The sequence below is a fragment of the Callorhinus ursinus genome, unplaced genomic scaffold, assembly GCF_003265705.2.
Source record: "Callorhinus ursinus isolate GAN/ISIS: 27379988/994484 unplaced genomic scaffold, GSC_fseal_2.0 scaffold20, whole genome shotgun sequence".
Taxonomy (NCBI): Eukaryota; Metazoa; Chordata; class Mammalia; order Carnivora; family Otariidae; genus Callorhinus; species Callorhinus ursinus.
Genome location: NW_027397082.1, coordinates 13,755,070 through 13,770,865, shown reverse-complemented (window position 1 = coordinate 13,770,865; position 15,796 = coordinate 13,755,070). Strand labels below are relative to the sequence as shown.

Below are 15,796 nucleotides of genomic sequence, written 5' to 3'. Positions count from 1 at the left end.
GGCATTCCTTACCCTGGTGGGCTGAAAGGCTTTCAGGGAAGGCTAGCAGAGCTGTCAAATATGCACCCTGTAAGGGAGCCCCTGAGCAGATGGTCAGGAGAGAGTAAGGTCAGTGATGTAGGTCCCAGCCCTAGTAGCTGTACCACACTGGGCAGGTTGCTTAGCTTCTCTGAACCTCAATGTCCCCATCTATTAAGAGGGCAAGCAGTAATGCCATCACCCAGAAAGGCTTGCTGTGAGGAGTTAAAATAGGTAATAAAGGCTAATTATTCTTCCATCTGCATGGGCTTCTTAAATGTCAGTTCCTTCCCTTTCCTCTCCCTTGCAGGGCTGGCTTTATCTGTTTCTTCTGATTCTCCAATTTCTGGGAAAGCCACTGGATGGAATCCAGGCTTCCACAAGAGCTCAGCAAGAACATTTCAACAGGAGTTTATTTATGTTTTATGAGGTCCTGAAGCTTACAGAATTTGGGGAACCCTCCATAAGGAACAGCATATAAACATACAAATTCAAACTTCAGAACAGGTCCTGGGACACTGACACTTCAGCTCCACAGCTTCACGGCAAACCCTTCTTGGCTTTGAAGCCACTGCTATTCTCAACATCACTCAGAGGAATCCCAACGATTTTGTTCTTTCTTTCAGAATTCAACACTCATTGAACACTTATTAGGAACCCAGGATTTCGCCTGATGCCTGAGGAGAACGTAAATACAGATGAGGCCTGTAGTCTGTGATCCAGTTAGGACAGGAGGAGCTCATCAAAGAAAACCTCAGTTGACAGACAGCTTATCTACCCCTCCTCAGTCCCACGGACACTCATGCCCATCATGGCAGCTTGAGAAGACTGCTTCTTCCGGCATCTGCAGTGATGACCAGGGCCCCCCGTTACCTGGAGCACATGAGCCCCAGGACACATGGGAAGAGTCCACAGAGCAGTGTGTTCCTACCCAGTGAGTCCTCACCCCTCATTCGCTCTCCTTACATAAGGCCAAGAACTTAATAGGTCTGCTCTGTTTTCTGTTGAGGTTTCCATTTCTCTCCTGATTCACATAACCGAGACCATTTGGCCCAGCCCTGCTGTTTCCAACTCAGCAGAAAAATGTTGACATCGATTTCCAGGACTTTCCCTGAAGGCCAAGGGATCGGTTCTAGTCACAGTGAGCACAGAACATTCTAACCTTGAATTTCAAGGCAGCAAGCTGCCAAGGAGTACTGAACCTTTCCAAGTTCCACTCTGCTAGCACAGGGCTTGATTTACCGAAGGCACAAGCATCAATGAGCAGATACCCAACAGTTCTTTCACAGTAAGCAAACTAGAACTCCACAATCTTAGGTCTGTTCCAAGTTCAAGGGAATGAAGAACTATGGTAACCCAAAGACAGACAGAGATCTGAGGAGCTATGCTCTAAGGCCACCCCTCTACTGAACCACTGCGCAGGCTTCCTTCAAGGACCTGCTCAAAACTTCCTTCTTTAACAAAATGTGAGCATGTGTGAGGTACTGGGCACCCTACAGGTACATCAGATGGTGCACCTGTGGTGGGGGCATATGCTGAACAGTTCTGCGTGCCAATTAAGTCACTCTAAGTGCTAAATTTCAATCACCGCCATCCCAGGAACGCTGATCAGCGGCAGCAGGGTGGCTGTTTGTTGGAAGACACAGAGTGACGTTACCACTCCACCTCGGTATGATTTTGCCAAATAGACCTATAAATCCCCCACCAAGAATATGGGGGTGTGGACATAAAGCATTTCTCGGTAGTTGCTCTCTTGATACAATACAGCAGTACACTCAATAATGAAGTTCAGCTGGGCACAGGCTGCATCTCCCATCCATCTGATGAAGGAATCCAGAGGAGTCCCAGAGAAGGAATCTTTTAACCCAGCAGGTAATGGTGTGGAGCCCCTCACGCACGCACACACACAGAAACTGTTTAAGCAATTCTCAGACAGGTGGGCAGGAAGGTAAAAATCCACTCCCTGCCTCTTCTTGAGGGGCCAGTAAAACAAAATGCCACTGATACACTCGGGCAGTTTATCAATACCGCACCCGAAGAGGCATCCTTTCTGGCATTGCAAAGTATATCTGCTTGAATCAATCTAATCTTTCTGTTTTCAGAACGAGAGCAAGAAAGAAGGGCGAACTGCTAACCTTTAGTTATGTCTCCAGTCGATTCCTTGCGATCTCTCTCCCCCATTTTTTTCCCCTTCTCGGTCTGTGTGCATTATTTACCTCCATACTCCTGGATAGTGATGCCTCATTGTATTAGATCTGGTTTGTTGTTGTTTCTTCACTTTTCTGTCCTGGTTAATTAGCAATACTATTACTAGAATTACTACCTGTTAAAGGGCCCACAACCCAAACTACCAGTATTACATGAGGAAAAGGGGAGAAGGCAATTACCTGCCTATTCTGGTCCCATTGTCTACTGTTTTTGTGCATTCTTCCCAAACTTAAAAAAAAAAATCAGTGAAACTTTTTCATCAAGTGAAATGTTATATGTACTTAAAAATACATAAATGGTAATTTATTTTTATTCATTCGGTAAACAATTTTCATGTATAGATTTAGTTCTACGAGCCCAACTGCATAGAATTATAAATCCAATCAATGAGAGAAAGGCTGTTTTGATACATACACACACAAAATGGAATACTCATCAGCATCTCCTCTCTTTCTATATCTCGTTTTCATTAGATAGTACCAAAATATCCCTGATTCAAAACAGCAAGTGATGACCATATGGTAATAGCCTTTTTAGGTTCCTTTTTAAATTTTAGGATACTTTCTTTAAATAGCTATAATCCAACTATCAGTGGCTTAACAACCTCTACCTACTCTGGGCCAGGACCTCAGCACCCAGTTATCTGTGGGTCTTGGCGCAATGGCATGGCTCAGGATTCCCCACCCGGTCTGTCACCATGTGCCATCTGTACTTTTGTTTTGCTGTGGCTCCTTCCTGCCATATCCACTGTTTACAAAGCTACTGGGGGAACGTCACTTGGCCCGTGTGTATAAAGAGCACGTTGAAGCCAACCCATCAAGCTGTTATTTTCAAACCATCCATCCCTTAGAAGGTGAGAGAGTGCCAGAAACAGTGCCAGGATCTGTGCAGGGATGAGTGAGGTTCCTCCAGGAACTGATCACGGGCTTCCTCCTTAGGACTGAGCTAAATTGATACTATCTGGGCTCACCAAACTACTACCCCTGTTCCCAGAGTTTTCCAAAGCTCCTACAGAATAATTCCACCAACTCACCCACTCCAGCCTCTCACCCACCCCTCTACATAGGTGCTAAGAAACCATCACGTTAAAAAAATGTTTATGGTAGGGGCGCCTGGGTGGCTCAGATGGTTGAGCGTCTGCCTTTGGCTCAGGTCATGATCCCGGGGTCCTGGGATCGAGTCCCGCATTGGGCTCCCTGCTCCTTGGGAGCCTGCTTCTCCCTCTGCCTCTCTCTCTCTCTTTCATGAATAAATAAAAAAATGTTTATGGTATATACATATACGTGCACATATACACTATGTATATGTATCTATGTGGGATGTTGTTTGGCCATTAAAAAGAAAATCTTGCCATTTGTATCAATATGGGTGAAACTGGAGGGCATTTTGCCAGGTGAAATAAGCCAGATAGAAAATACTGTATGGTATCACTTACATGCAGAATAAAAAACAAACAAACAAAAACTGATTTCATAAGGACAGAATATAATGGGGTTTGTTAGGGACTGGGAGGGGAAAGGGAAATGGGGAGATCCAGGTCAAAGGATCTAAAGTACAAACTTTCAGTTATAAGTTCTGAGGCTCTAATGTACATCAGGGTGACTATAATTAATAATACAATATTGTCTCATTGAGGTTTTTATTTGGATTTCCCTGATGCCAAGCAATGTTGAGTGATGTTTCATGTGTCTGTTGGCCATTTGGATGTCTTCTATGGAAAAATGTCTGTTCATGTCTTCTGCCCATTTCTTGATTGGATCATTTGTTCTTTGGGTGTTGAGTTTAGTAAGTTCTTTATAGATTTTGGATACTAGCCCTTTATCTGATATGTCATTTGCAAATATCTTCTCACATTCTGATCTCACTGATATGAGGAATTCTTAATCTCAGGAAACAAACTGAGGGTTGCTGGAGTGGTAGGGGGTAGGAGGGATGGGGTGGCTGGTGATAGACATTGGGGAGGGTATGTGCTATGGTGAGTGCTGTGAATTTTGTAAGACTGTTGAATCACAGACCTATACCTCTGAAATAAATAATACATTATATGTTTAAAAAAAAAAAAAGAAGATAGCAGGAAGGGAAAAATGAAGCGGGGAAATCAGGGGGAGATGAACCATGAGAGATTATGGACTCTGAGAAACAAACTGAGGGTTCTAGAGGGGAGGGGGTGGGGGATGGGTTAGCCCGGTGATGGGTATTAAGGAGGGCATGTACTGCATGGAGTACTGGGTGTTATATGCAAACAATGAATCATGGAACACTACATCAATAACTAATGATGTAATGTATGGTGATTAACATAACATAATAAAAAAACTAAACAAAACAAAAATACCATAAACGCAAAAAAAAAAAATTGTCCATTTGAAAGTTACTGAGAGTGGTTATTAAGCATTCTCACCAAAAACAAAACAAAACAAAACAAAACAAAAAACACAAAAGAAAAATCGAGAGAGAGAGAGAAAGTTAACTATGTAAGGTGATGGAAATGTTAATTATCTCGATCTTAGCAATAATTACACGATGCATATGTTTATCAAAGCACCACACTGAATACTTTAAATATATACAATTATATTTGTCAATTATTTCTCAAATAAAGTTGGGGAGCGAGAAGCAACCATCACAATGGACCCTAGGGGAGGAAAATGTCAATCCACCTCCCCCCTCATCTAACCCCAACTTCCCGTCTTCACTGGGTTACAAAACAAAAGCATGCATAGAGATAAACAGAGACACTACTATGCCAATGGCTATTAAAAGTGTTCTCTTGTGAAACAGCAAAAGGAGGCCAAAACTATTCTGTTGCAGCCAAACATCAGGACAAGCCTTATTTCCAGGTGTGCATTCGACTGTTGTATGGCAGCAACCTAAATTTACACGTGGGCAGTCTCCATTATGCCCAGTATTTGGACATATGACACCTTTGAATATGACAGCATATTTTGTTTAATCAACGTAAAAATATAATTTAGAAATGAAACCCCAAACACTTAAGGAACCCCAAAACACCCTCCTGGTAACCTGGTTCGACACAATATATTTTTGAAAACACCTGTATGAATAACTACAGCAACGTTTATTCCACACTTCCCAAGTAGGATAGGAATTCTCCATTTCTTTTCCTAAGGAAGGAATATAGTGTGCTGACCCTCTCCTTTGCTAACTTACAACAATGTATGTTGGTGGAAGGGGGATGGAAGGTTGATGGGCATCAATATACCTCCCATTCCCTCCACTCCCTGAGGAGGATGTACATATTCCCCCTGCGAGTGTTCTCTCCTAATTCTTTAGCTTAGGAGTAGCAACCTGGTAGAGGGCTACTGAGAATCTTTCTTGAAGGAGGAACTTGCTTAGCAAGTTTACTATTCTTCTTAAATGATGAATTTAGGTTAGGATAGCTACAGGAGAACTTATGGACATTTGGGGAGATTTGACTTCTACCAGAATCCTTGGCCTGGCCATTGCACCTCACCTCATCTCATCCTCTCTGGGAAATCTTAGAAAAGCAAGACATGTCCCCTCACTTTCCAGTTATTAGTGATTTGCCTCCTTTTTTCTTTGTGTCCAACTGCAGAAGAAGATTCTAATCCTGAGGCAAACAGAAGCGTGGCCCTGGCTCCTTGACAGTGAGCGATCTAGGCTAGAAGATCCTAAAGTCTCTTTTATTTCTGAAGATCTATAGTTCCAAATCCTGAATAATGTAGATGGCAACACAGATGCTAGTCTATAAAACAAGGCATTTTCTTTTGTATTTCTCTTGGTTATTAGTGATTCAGGGCTGGCCTGGGCAGGTGTTTTTGTCATTGTAACACATGGGGAGATTCCACAGAACTCATCCATGCTAATACTCCTAATTCCACCTACCTGGGATGGGCCACAGTCTAGCGTGGGTGAGCAATGGCAAAGCCACACTAAAGATGCCAGTAGATTGGCTCAGGGGCTAAAGCTGGCTACCTCCATCCTTTTACCACCAACTTCCAGCATGCCCTGATGTTTCCTCAATTCCCTGTCTCCAATGGCCTCCTCTCTGCTTACCAGAGACCAGCTGGTTGGATATTTAAAAAAACGTGGATAGAAGTGATATGGGGACAAAAAATTATAAGGCCTAAAGAGATTTAGAACAATCTTTCAGGGGACTGAAGAACCGGATACAATATAAGAGGGGTGTTCAATAGCCAGAATTTTTTGTTTTTGTTTTTGTTTTGGGTTGTTTTCTTCACACTCCAGTTTTAGGGAAAAAGAAGCAAACTTACAACAGTGGTTTTCCTAAAAATATGCACACTCCAGATTGTGTCTTTGGCTGAGAGAGCCAAAGACAAAATTATTCAACTTTCTAACTTAAACAAGTTCTCATTCCTTTGAGTAGCCATGAATTCTTTAAGAATCTGATCCAATAAAATCTAGGAGCATAAAACAATGACTATAACTTTAATGATACCACTGATCTCCTGAATCCTAAGCAGGTCATGAATCCAAGAACAAGAACCTTCTGTAATTCCCAGAAAATGAGAGCTTCCTTCAGAAGAAAGAACATTCAGCACACATTTAATTCAATAAACACTTACTAAGCCTTCTTAAGAGGCAGGGATAAAAAAAACACAAAAAAACAAAAAAACAAAACAAAACAAAAAAACTACACGCTATGAGGACACAAAGAAAGAATGAGACTCGGCACGGGCCCTGGAAGCGCGCAGTCAAGTGGGGAGGCAGAGCTGTGCTGATGGTTACACTAAGGAAGACAAAGGTTTGCAGCAGGAGAACGGTGTTTAAATCTAGCGAGCACGAAAGAAAAGTATAATCAGGTATAGACTCTTACAAAAGAAGACAGTCAAGACAAAAACCAGAAGATGTGCGTGATTCTGATGGTGACGAGAAGCTATAGAGCTGGTATTCTAAGGGGAGGGGGCATGAGGATAGCAGTCCAGAGGTGTGAAAGCTCACAGAGCAGTCAGAAGAGAGCAAGCCCCTGGGACACAGAGAGTATCAGAATAGAGAGATACGTGAGGCTCTACTGTGGATGCCTTAAATACAGGACGGCAGTATGCTCTGCCAAAACACACAAATAAACAAGCAAACAAATAAAGGCTTTGGAATCAGAAGAAGACCAGACTTTGAGTCTTGGTTTAGCCACCATATCTGCTGGAATGTCTTTGGCAGCAAGAAACAGAACACTAAAAACCACTCAAATAATGAGGGATATATTGTCTCAGATAAAAAAAAAAGGCCCTCAGTTTATGCAGTTCCAGGACTAATACAGCTTAACAATGCCATCAGGCATCCACACCATGTACACAGTTCCTCTCTGAAAGTGTTAACACTTAGCGTTGTGTGCCCTCCTGTTTGCAAGGTGGTCCTGACACTTCTTTGTAGCACGTGCAGACACAGCTACACTCAGCAAAGAAAAGAAAGACCTCTACCGTACATCTGCTTTTTTGTTTTCAAATTAGAAAGGACACTTTCCTAAAAGCCCTTCCAGCAAAATCTCTGTAGTCTCAATGAACACTATTCAGCCACATGCCCACATCATGGCTTCAATGAAAGTTGGGAAAATGAGGAAGACAGGGGTCTGGAAATGGACTTGGTGTTTTCTGTGATAGGAGATAGGCTCTGCCAGGAAAGAAATAGTGGGTAGTGGCTGCCAAGTAACAACGAGTAATGTCTGCCACTGAGAGACCTCAAATAAGTCACTCAAATACTGAAAAGACATTAAAAACAAGCATTAAAAAAAAGGAGATAATGTTATCTCTCTCCTTAATCTCTTAGAAATGGGAGAAGCAGACAACAGGAAGTGGAAAAATTCTGTTAAAATGTTCAACTACTCTGCAAATGTAAGTAGTTGCTATCATTAATAACATCTCGAATTTATTGAAGCGCTAGTCTGTGTGCCAAATTTCATTATTAAGCGTATTTCAAGTAATTCTCTCTCTCTCTCTTTTCTGATGAGGAAATTGAGGCACACAGAGGCTAGGTAATTTATTCAGCTGGTAAGTGGTGGACAAGTTTAAATCACATTATATATAGACTCTTACTCACTGTGCTTCATTATCTCTATGGTATGTTGTCCTGAGTATTTCTGTTACTAAAGGTTAGTGAAGGATCTTCACTTTCTGTGCAATTCAAGAGTATTGTAGACCTGTTATCCATGAGACAGGGTACTGGCCACAGATTCCTCCTTCACTCTGCCTTCTTCCAGACATCCCTGGAATATGTTTTCCTTAAATGAGATAAACTTGAGTTTTAATTCTTTATTGACCTTAGGTAAGCAGCATTTTCATTTGTCATTTTTAATTTGTTTTAAAAAACCTTTGTGAAATCCAGTGTTAAGAGATGATCATTCCACTTCAATCACAGAAGTTGGCGGCTTCCAGATCAGAGGTTCCGGATAATGAATGCATGCGCATGGAACTGCAGATTTCAACAGAACAGCTTATAGTATCTTCATTTTCAGAAGATTTAAGTGAATGTGTAATTGCACTCCATTTGACTCATCAAAGGGATGAGAATTCCATAATAGCTAAATCGGATTAAGAGCCCTCAGAGGGGAGTTGAAAGGTTGGTATAAGGGTGCGCACAACCATCACACATGGGCCTCTGAAGTCATCAGACAGAGGTAATTCAGCACACACAAACACAGTTTGAAAAGAAAAAACAGTAGAAAGGGTGGGATGAATTTGGGGTATAGGGCCAGCCAGAAAGCAATCAGATTTTTGCCTCTGGGGAGTCCTTCATTCCAAATGGCCTTCATGTTTTCTAAGAACCCACACATAATTTAATAAAATGTTTCTTTATGTAATATCCTCTGAATGACACTGAAATGGTGTGAGTGAGTTACATGGCTAGTGGACGTCCCTGAGGAACTTAAAAGACCAGACAGCCAACATTATTGCAGACAGACACAGCGGTATATAGGTAACTGGCTCAGTATGAGGCACAGAGCACACCGTAGAATATGGGACTGCCCTTTTGGAGAGTAGAACGTTTTTAAGTAAAAATCTGCCATATCCTCCCCTGACTCTGTTCCCCTCTAGAGGTCATTTGCAGCTAAGATATGAGGTCACTGATGGCACGTGAGCTGTGGACCGCTGTCTTAGGAGTTTCCATGTGAGAAAAACTACCGCTCTCACTCAAGACAACTCTCATCTCTCTCCCGTCTTCTGCTGAAAGTTGAAGTTCTTTCCTGGTAGTGACCAGCAAAGAAATGCATGTACTAAAAGGCTATTAACTCTCTTCCTAGAGGCAGGTCATTATATTTAGCAAACAAACCCAATGGACCTAAGTTGTTCTTTGATGCAAGTCTTGAAAATAGAACTAGTTTTTCTATTCTTCAAGGGGAGGGACACTATCAACTTCAAAAAATAAAAGCATTTTTTCCAAAATCTGTTAATCTCACAATACGCAACACTTCAGGCCTCCATAGTCTTCTTTTTTCTCTTCCACTTCTTTTTAGAATAAAAAAGGATAATTCCCAAAGCATATATCCATAGCTAGTGGATAATGTTAACCATTTCATATTCTCCTTTCTCTATTTAAATTACTCTGCTCTAAATTATACGTTATTTTTTAAATAATTTTTATTGTTATGTTAATCACCATACATCATTAGTTTTTGATGTAGTGTTCCATGATTCATTGTTTGTGCATAACACCCAGTACTCCACGCAGAATGTGCCCTCTTTAATACACATGACCAGGCTAACCCATCCACCCACGCCCCTCCCCTCTAGAACCCTCAGTTTCTTTTTCAGAGTCCATCGTCTCTAATGGTTCATAAACCCCTCCGACTTACTTCCCTTCATTCTTCCCCTACCTTCTTCTTCTTTTTTTCTTAACATATATTGCATTATTTGTTTCAGAAGTACAGATCCGTGATTCATCAGTCTTGTACAATTCACAGTGCTCACATTAGCACATACCCTCTCCAATGTCTATCACCCAGCCAACCAATTCCTCCCACCCCCACCACTCCAGGAACACTCAGTTTGTTTCCTGAGATTAAAAATTCCTCATATCAGTGAGGTCATATGATACATGTCTTTCTCTGATTCACTCATTTCACTCAGCATAACACCCTCCAGTTCCATCCACATCGTTGCAAATGGCAAGATCTCATTCCTTTTGATGGCTGCATAATATTCCATTGTGTATATATACCACCGCTTCTTTAACCATTCATCTGTCGATGGACATCTTGGCTCTTTCCACAGTTTGGCTATTGTGGACATTGCTGCTATAAATATTGGTGTGCACGTACCCCTTCGGATCCCTACATTTGTATCTTTGGGGTAAATACCCAGTAGTGCAATTGCTGGATTGGATGGTAGCTCTATTTTCAACTGTTTGAGGAACCTCCATACTGTTTTCCACAGTGGTTACATCAGCTTGCATTCCCACCAACAGTGTAGGAGGGTTCCCCTTTCTCCACATCCCCACCAACATCTGTCATTTCCTGACTGGTTAATTATAGCCATTCTGACGGGTGTGAGGCGGTAATCTCATTGAGGTTTTGATTTGGATTTCCCTGATGCCGAGCGATGTTGAGCACTTTTTCATGTGTCTGTTGGCCATTTGGATGTCTTCTTTGGAAAAATGTCTGTTCATGTCTTCTGCCCATTTCTTGATTAGATTATTTGTTCTTTGGGTGTTGAGTTTGATAAGTTCTTTATAGATTTTGGATACTAGCCCTTTATCTGATATGTCCTTTGCAAATATTTTCTCCCATTCTGTCGGTTGTCTTTTGGTTTTGTGGACTGTTTCTTTTGTTGTGCAAAAGATTCTGATCTTGATGAAATCCCAATAGTTCATTTTTGTCCTAGCTTCCCTTGCCTTTGGCAATGTTTCTAGGAAGAAGTTGTGCGGCTGAGGTCGAAGAGGTTGCTGCCTGTGTTCTCCTTTAGGATTTTGATGGACTCTTGTCTCACGTTTAGGTCTTTCAACCATTTGGAGTCTATTTTGTGTGTGGTGTAAGGAAATGGTCCAGTTTCATTCTTCTGCATGTGGCTGTCCGATTTTCCCAACACCATTTGTTGAAGAGACTGTCTTTTTTTCCATTGGACATTCTTTCTTGCTTTGTCAAAGATGAGTTGACCATAGAGCTGAGGGTCCATTTCTGGGCTCTTGATTCTGTTCCATTGATCGATGTGTCTGTTTTTGAGCCAATACCAAACTGTCTTGATGATTACAGCTTTGTGATAGAGCTGGAAGTCCGGAATTGTGATGCCGCCAGCTTTGTTTTTCTTTTTCAAGATTCCTCTGGCTATTCGGGGTCTCTTCTGGTTCCATAAAAATTTTAGGATTATTTGTTCCATTTCTTTGAACAAAGTGGATGGTATTTTGATGGGGATTGCATTGAATGTGTAGATTGCTCTAGGTAGCACTTACATCTTCACAATGTTTGTTCTCCCAATCCATGAGCATGGAACGTTTTTCCATTTCTTTGTGTCTTCTTCAATTTCTTTCATGAGTATTTTATAGTTTTCTGAGTACAGATCCTTTGCCTCTTTGGTTAGATTTATTCCTAGGTATCTTATGGTTTTGGGTGCAATTGTAAATGGGATCGACTCCTTGATTTGTCTCTCTTCTGTCTTGTTGTTGGTATATAGGAATGCCACTGATTTCTGTGCATTGATTTGATATCCTGCCACTTTACTGAATTCCTGTAGGAGTTCTAGCAGTGTTGGGGTGGAGTCTTTTGGGTTTTCCACATGCAGTATCGTATTATCTGCAAAGAGTGAGAGTTTGACTTCCTCTTTGCCGATTTGGATGCCTTTGATTTCTTTTTGTTGTCTGATTGCTGTGGCTAGGACTTCTAATGCTATGTTGAATAGCAGTGGTGAGAGTGGACACCCCTGCCGCGTTCCTGACCTTAGGGGAAAAGCTCTCAGCTTTTCCCCATAGAGAATGATATTCGCTGTAGGTTTTTCATAGATGGCTTTTATGATATTGAGTATGTACCCTCTATCCCTATACTCTGAAGAGTTTTGAAGAAAGGATGCTGTACTTTGTCAAATGCTTTTTCTGCATCTATTGAGAGGATCATATGATTCTTCTTCTTTCTTTTGTTAATGTACTGTATCACGTGGACTGATTTGCGGATGTTGAACCAGCCTTGCAGCCCAGGGATAAATCCCACTTGGTCATGGTGAATAATCCTTTTAATGTACTGTTGGATCCTATTTGTTAGTACTTTGTTGAGAATTTTTGCATCCATTTTCATCAAGGATATTGGTCTGTAATTCTCCTTTTTGATGGGGTCTTTGTCTGGTTTTGGGATCAAGGTAATGGTGGCCTCATAAAATGAGTTTGGAAGTTTTCCTTCCATTTCTATTTTTTGGAACACTTTCAGGAGAATAGGTATTAATTCTTCTTGAAATGTCTGATAGAATTCCCCTGGGAAGCCATCTGGCCCTGGGCTTTTGTTTCTTGGGAGATTTTTGATGACTGCTTCAAATAGTTTGTGGTTCCAGGTCTGTTCAGGTTTTCTATTTCTTCCTGGTTCAATTCTGGTAGTTGATACCATCTCTAGGAATACACCCATTTTTTCCAGGTTATCTAATTTGCTGGCATAGAGTTGCTCATAATATGTTCTTATAATTGTTTGTATTTCTTTGGTGTTGGTTGTGATCTCTCTTCTTTCATTCATGATTTTGTGGATTTGGGTCCTTTCTCTTTTCTCTTTGGTAAGTCTGGCCAGGGGTTTACCAATCCTGTTAATTCTTCAAAGAACCAGCTCCTAGTTTCGTTGATCTGTTCTACTGTTCTTTTGGTTTCTAGTTCATTGATTTCTGCTCTGATCTTTATAATTTCTCTTCTCCTGATGGGTTTAGGCTTTATTTGCTGTTCTTTCTCCAGCTCCTTTAGGTGTAGGGTTAGGTTGTGTATTTGAGACCTTTCGTGTTTCTTGAGAAAGGCTTGTATTGCTATATACTTTCCTCTCAGGACTGCCTTTGCTGTATCCCAAAGATTTTGAACAGTTGTGTTTTCCTTTCCATTGGTTTCCATGAATTTCTTTAATTCTTCTTTAATTCTTCTTTAATTTCCTGATTGACCCATTCATTCTCTAGTAGGATGCTCTTTAGCCTCCATGTATTTGAGTTCTTTCCGACTTTCCTCTTGTGATTGAGTTCTAGTTTCAAAGCATTGTGGTCTGAAAATATGCAGGGAATGATCCCAATCTTTTGGTACCGGTTGAGACCTGATTTGTGACCTAGGATGTGATCAATTCTGGAGAATGTTCCATGGGCACTAGAGAAGAATGTGTATTCTGTTGCTTTGGGATGGAATGTTCTGAATATGTCTATAAAGTCCATTTGGTCCAGTGTGTCATTTAAAGTCTTTATTTCCTTGTTGATCTTTGCTTAGATGATCTGTCCATTTCAGTTAGGGGGGGTGTTAAAGTCCCCCACTATTATTGTATTGTTGTCAGTGTGTTTCTTTGCTTTTGTTATTAATTGCCTTATATAATTGGCTGCTCCCATGTTAGGGGCATAGATATTTACAATTGTTAGATCTTCTTGTTGGATAGACCCTTTAAGTAGGATATAGTGTCCTTCTTCATCTCTTATTACACTCTTCGTTTTAAAATCTAATTTGTCTGATACAGGGATTGCCACCCCAGCTTTCTTTTGGTGTCCATTAGCATGGTAAATGGTTTTCCACCCCCTCACTTTCAATCTGGGGGTGTCTTTGGGTCTAAAATGAGTCTTTTGCAGACAGCATATGGATGGGTCTTGTTTTTTAATCAATCTGATGGCCTGTGTCTTTTGATTGGGGCATTTAGCCCATTTACATTCAGGGTAACTATTGAAAGGTATGAATTTAGTGCCACTGTATTGCCTGTAAGGTGACTTTTACTGTATATTGTCTGTGTTCCTTTCTGATCTATGCTGCTTTTAGGCTCTCTCTTTGCTTAGAGGACCCCTTTCAAGATTTCCTGGAGGGCTGGTTTCATGTTTGCAAATTCCTTTAGTTTTTGTTTGTCCTGGAAGCTTTTTATCTCTCCTTCTATTTCCAATAACAGCCTAGCTGGATATAGTGTTCTTGGCTGCATATTTTTCTCGTTTAGTGCTCTGAAGATATCATGCCAGTCCTTTCTGGCCTGCCAGGTCTCTGTGGATAGGTCAGTTGCCAATCTAATGTTTCTACCATTGTAGGTTACATATCTCTTCTCCCGAGCTGCTTTCAGGATTTTCTCTTTGTCTCTGACACTCGTAAGTTTTACTATTAGATGTCGGGGTTTTGACCTATTTTTACTGATTTTGAGAGGGGTTCTCTGTGTCTCCTGGATTTTGATGCCTGTTTCCTTCCTCACATTAGGGAAGTTCCCCACATTAGGGAAGTTCTCTGCTATTATTTGCTCCAATATACCTTCTTCCCCTCTCTCTCTTTCTTCTTCTTCTGGGATCCCAATTATTCTAATGTTGTTTCATCTTATCGTATTGCTTATCTCTCGAATTCTGCCCTCGTGATCCTGTAGTTGTTTCTCTCTCTTTTTCTAAGCCTCTTTATTTTCCATCATTTGGTCTTCTATATTGCTGATTCTTTCCTCTGCCTCATTTATCCTAGCAGTTAGTGCCCCCATTTTTAATTGCACCTCATTAATAGCCTTTTTGTTTTCGACTTGTTTAGACTTTAGTTCTTTTATTTCTCCAGAAAGGATTTCTCGAATAACTTCCACACTTTTTTCAAGCCCAGCTAGTATCTTTAAAGTCATGATTCTGAACTCTAGGTCCAACATCGTACTAATGTCTGTATTGAGTAGGTCCCTGGCAGACGGTACTACCTCTTGTTCTTTTTGCTGAAGTGATTTTTTTCATCTTGTCATTTTGTCCAGAGAACAGATGAATGAGAGAACAGAATGCTAACAGGTTAACAACGTCTCCAGCAAATATCTTCTATACAAATCAGAAAAGACCTGAAACCAGGGGACAAGAAAGGGAAAGAAAGAAGATGAAAAAAAAGGAAAAAGAAAAAGATAAAAACAAAGAAAAACAGAACAAAACAAAAAAAAGCAGAATATGATCAAGTATGTTCAGGCTAGTGCATAGATCAGTGCCACACACTAGTTTTTGGGCATATTTTGGTCTGTTAGAAGAAAGTGCCTGTTAAAATTTTAAAGGAAAAAAGACTCATATATGTACAAAATAAGGGTTGATACAATGAAGGGATGGCAGATGACTGTAGAGATGAAAATTATAAAAGATTTTATAAAAGGAATTGATAAGAAGTTGTTTTTAAAAAGAAAGAAGATCAAAAAAGAAAAAGAAAAAAGAAAAAAAAGGGAGAGAATGTGATCAGGCAGGAGACTAGAACAAGGCCATACACTAGTGATTTAGGGTATATTTTGATCTGTTAGAGGAAATTGTATCTCAAAATTTTAAAGAGAGAACAACTTATATCTATATGCCAAAAATAAGGGTAACTACTATGAATGGATAAAAATATGACTCTAAAAATGAAAAATAAAAAATGGTTTTTAAAAAGAGATTGATAAGATGTTGGTTGAAAAAGGCAAAAAGAAAAATAAAAAAAAACAGTTAAAAAATTAACTTTTAAAAAGTAATGAATTATG

The 15,796-nt window shown here is 40.5% G+C and overlaps 1 protein-coding gene across 5 annotated transcripts in view; it reads right to left on the bottom strand.

Annotated features, from left to right (window-relative positions):
• SORCS1 (sortilin related VPS10 domain containing receptor 1) overlaps window positions 1-15,796 on the bottom strand; it is a 572,578-nt gene that overhangs the window by 364,337 nt on the left and 192,445 nt on the right. The window lies entirely within an intron of this gene.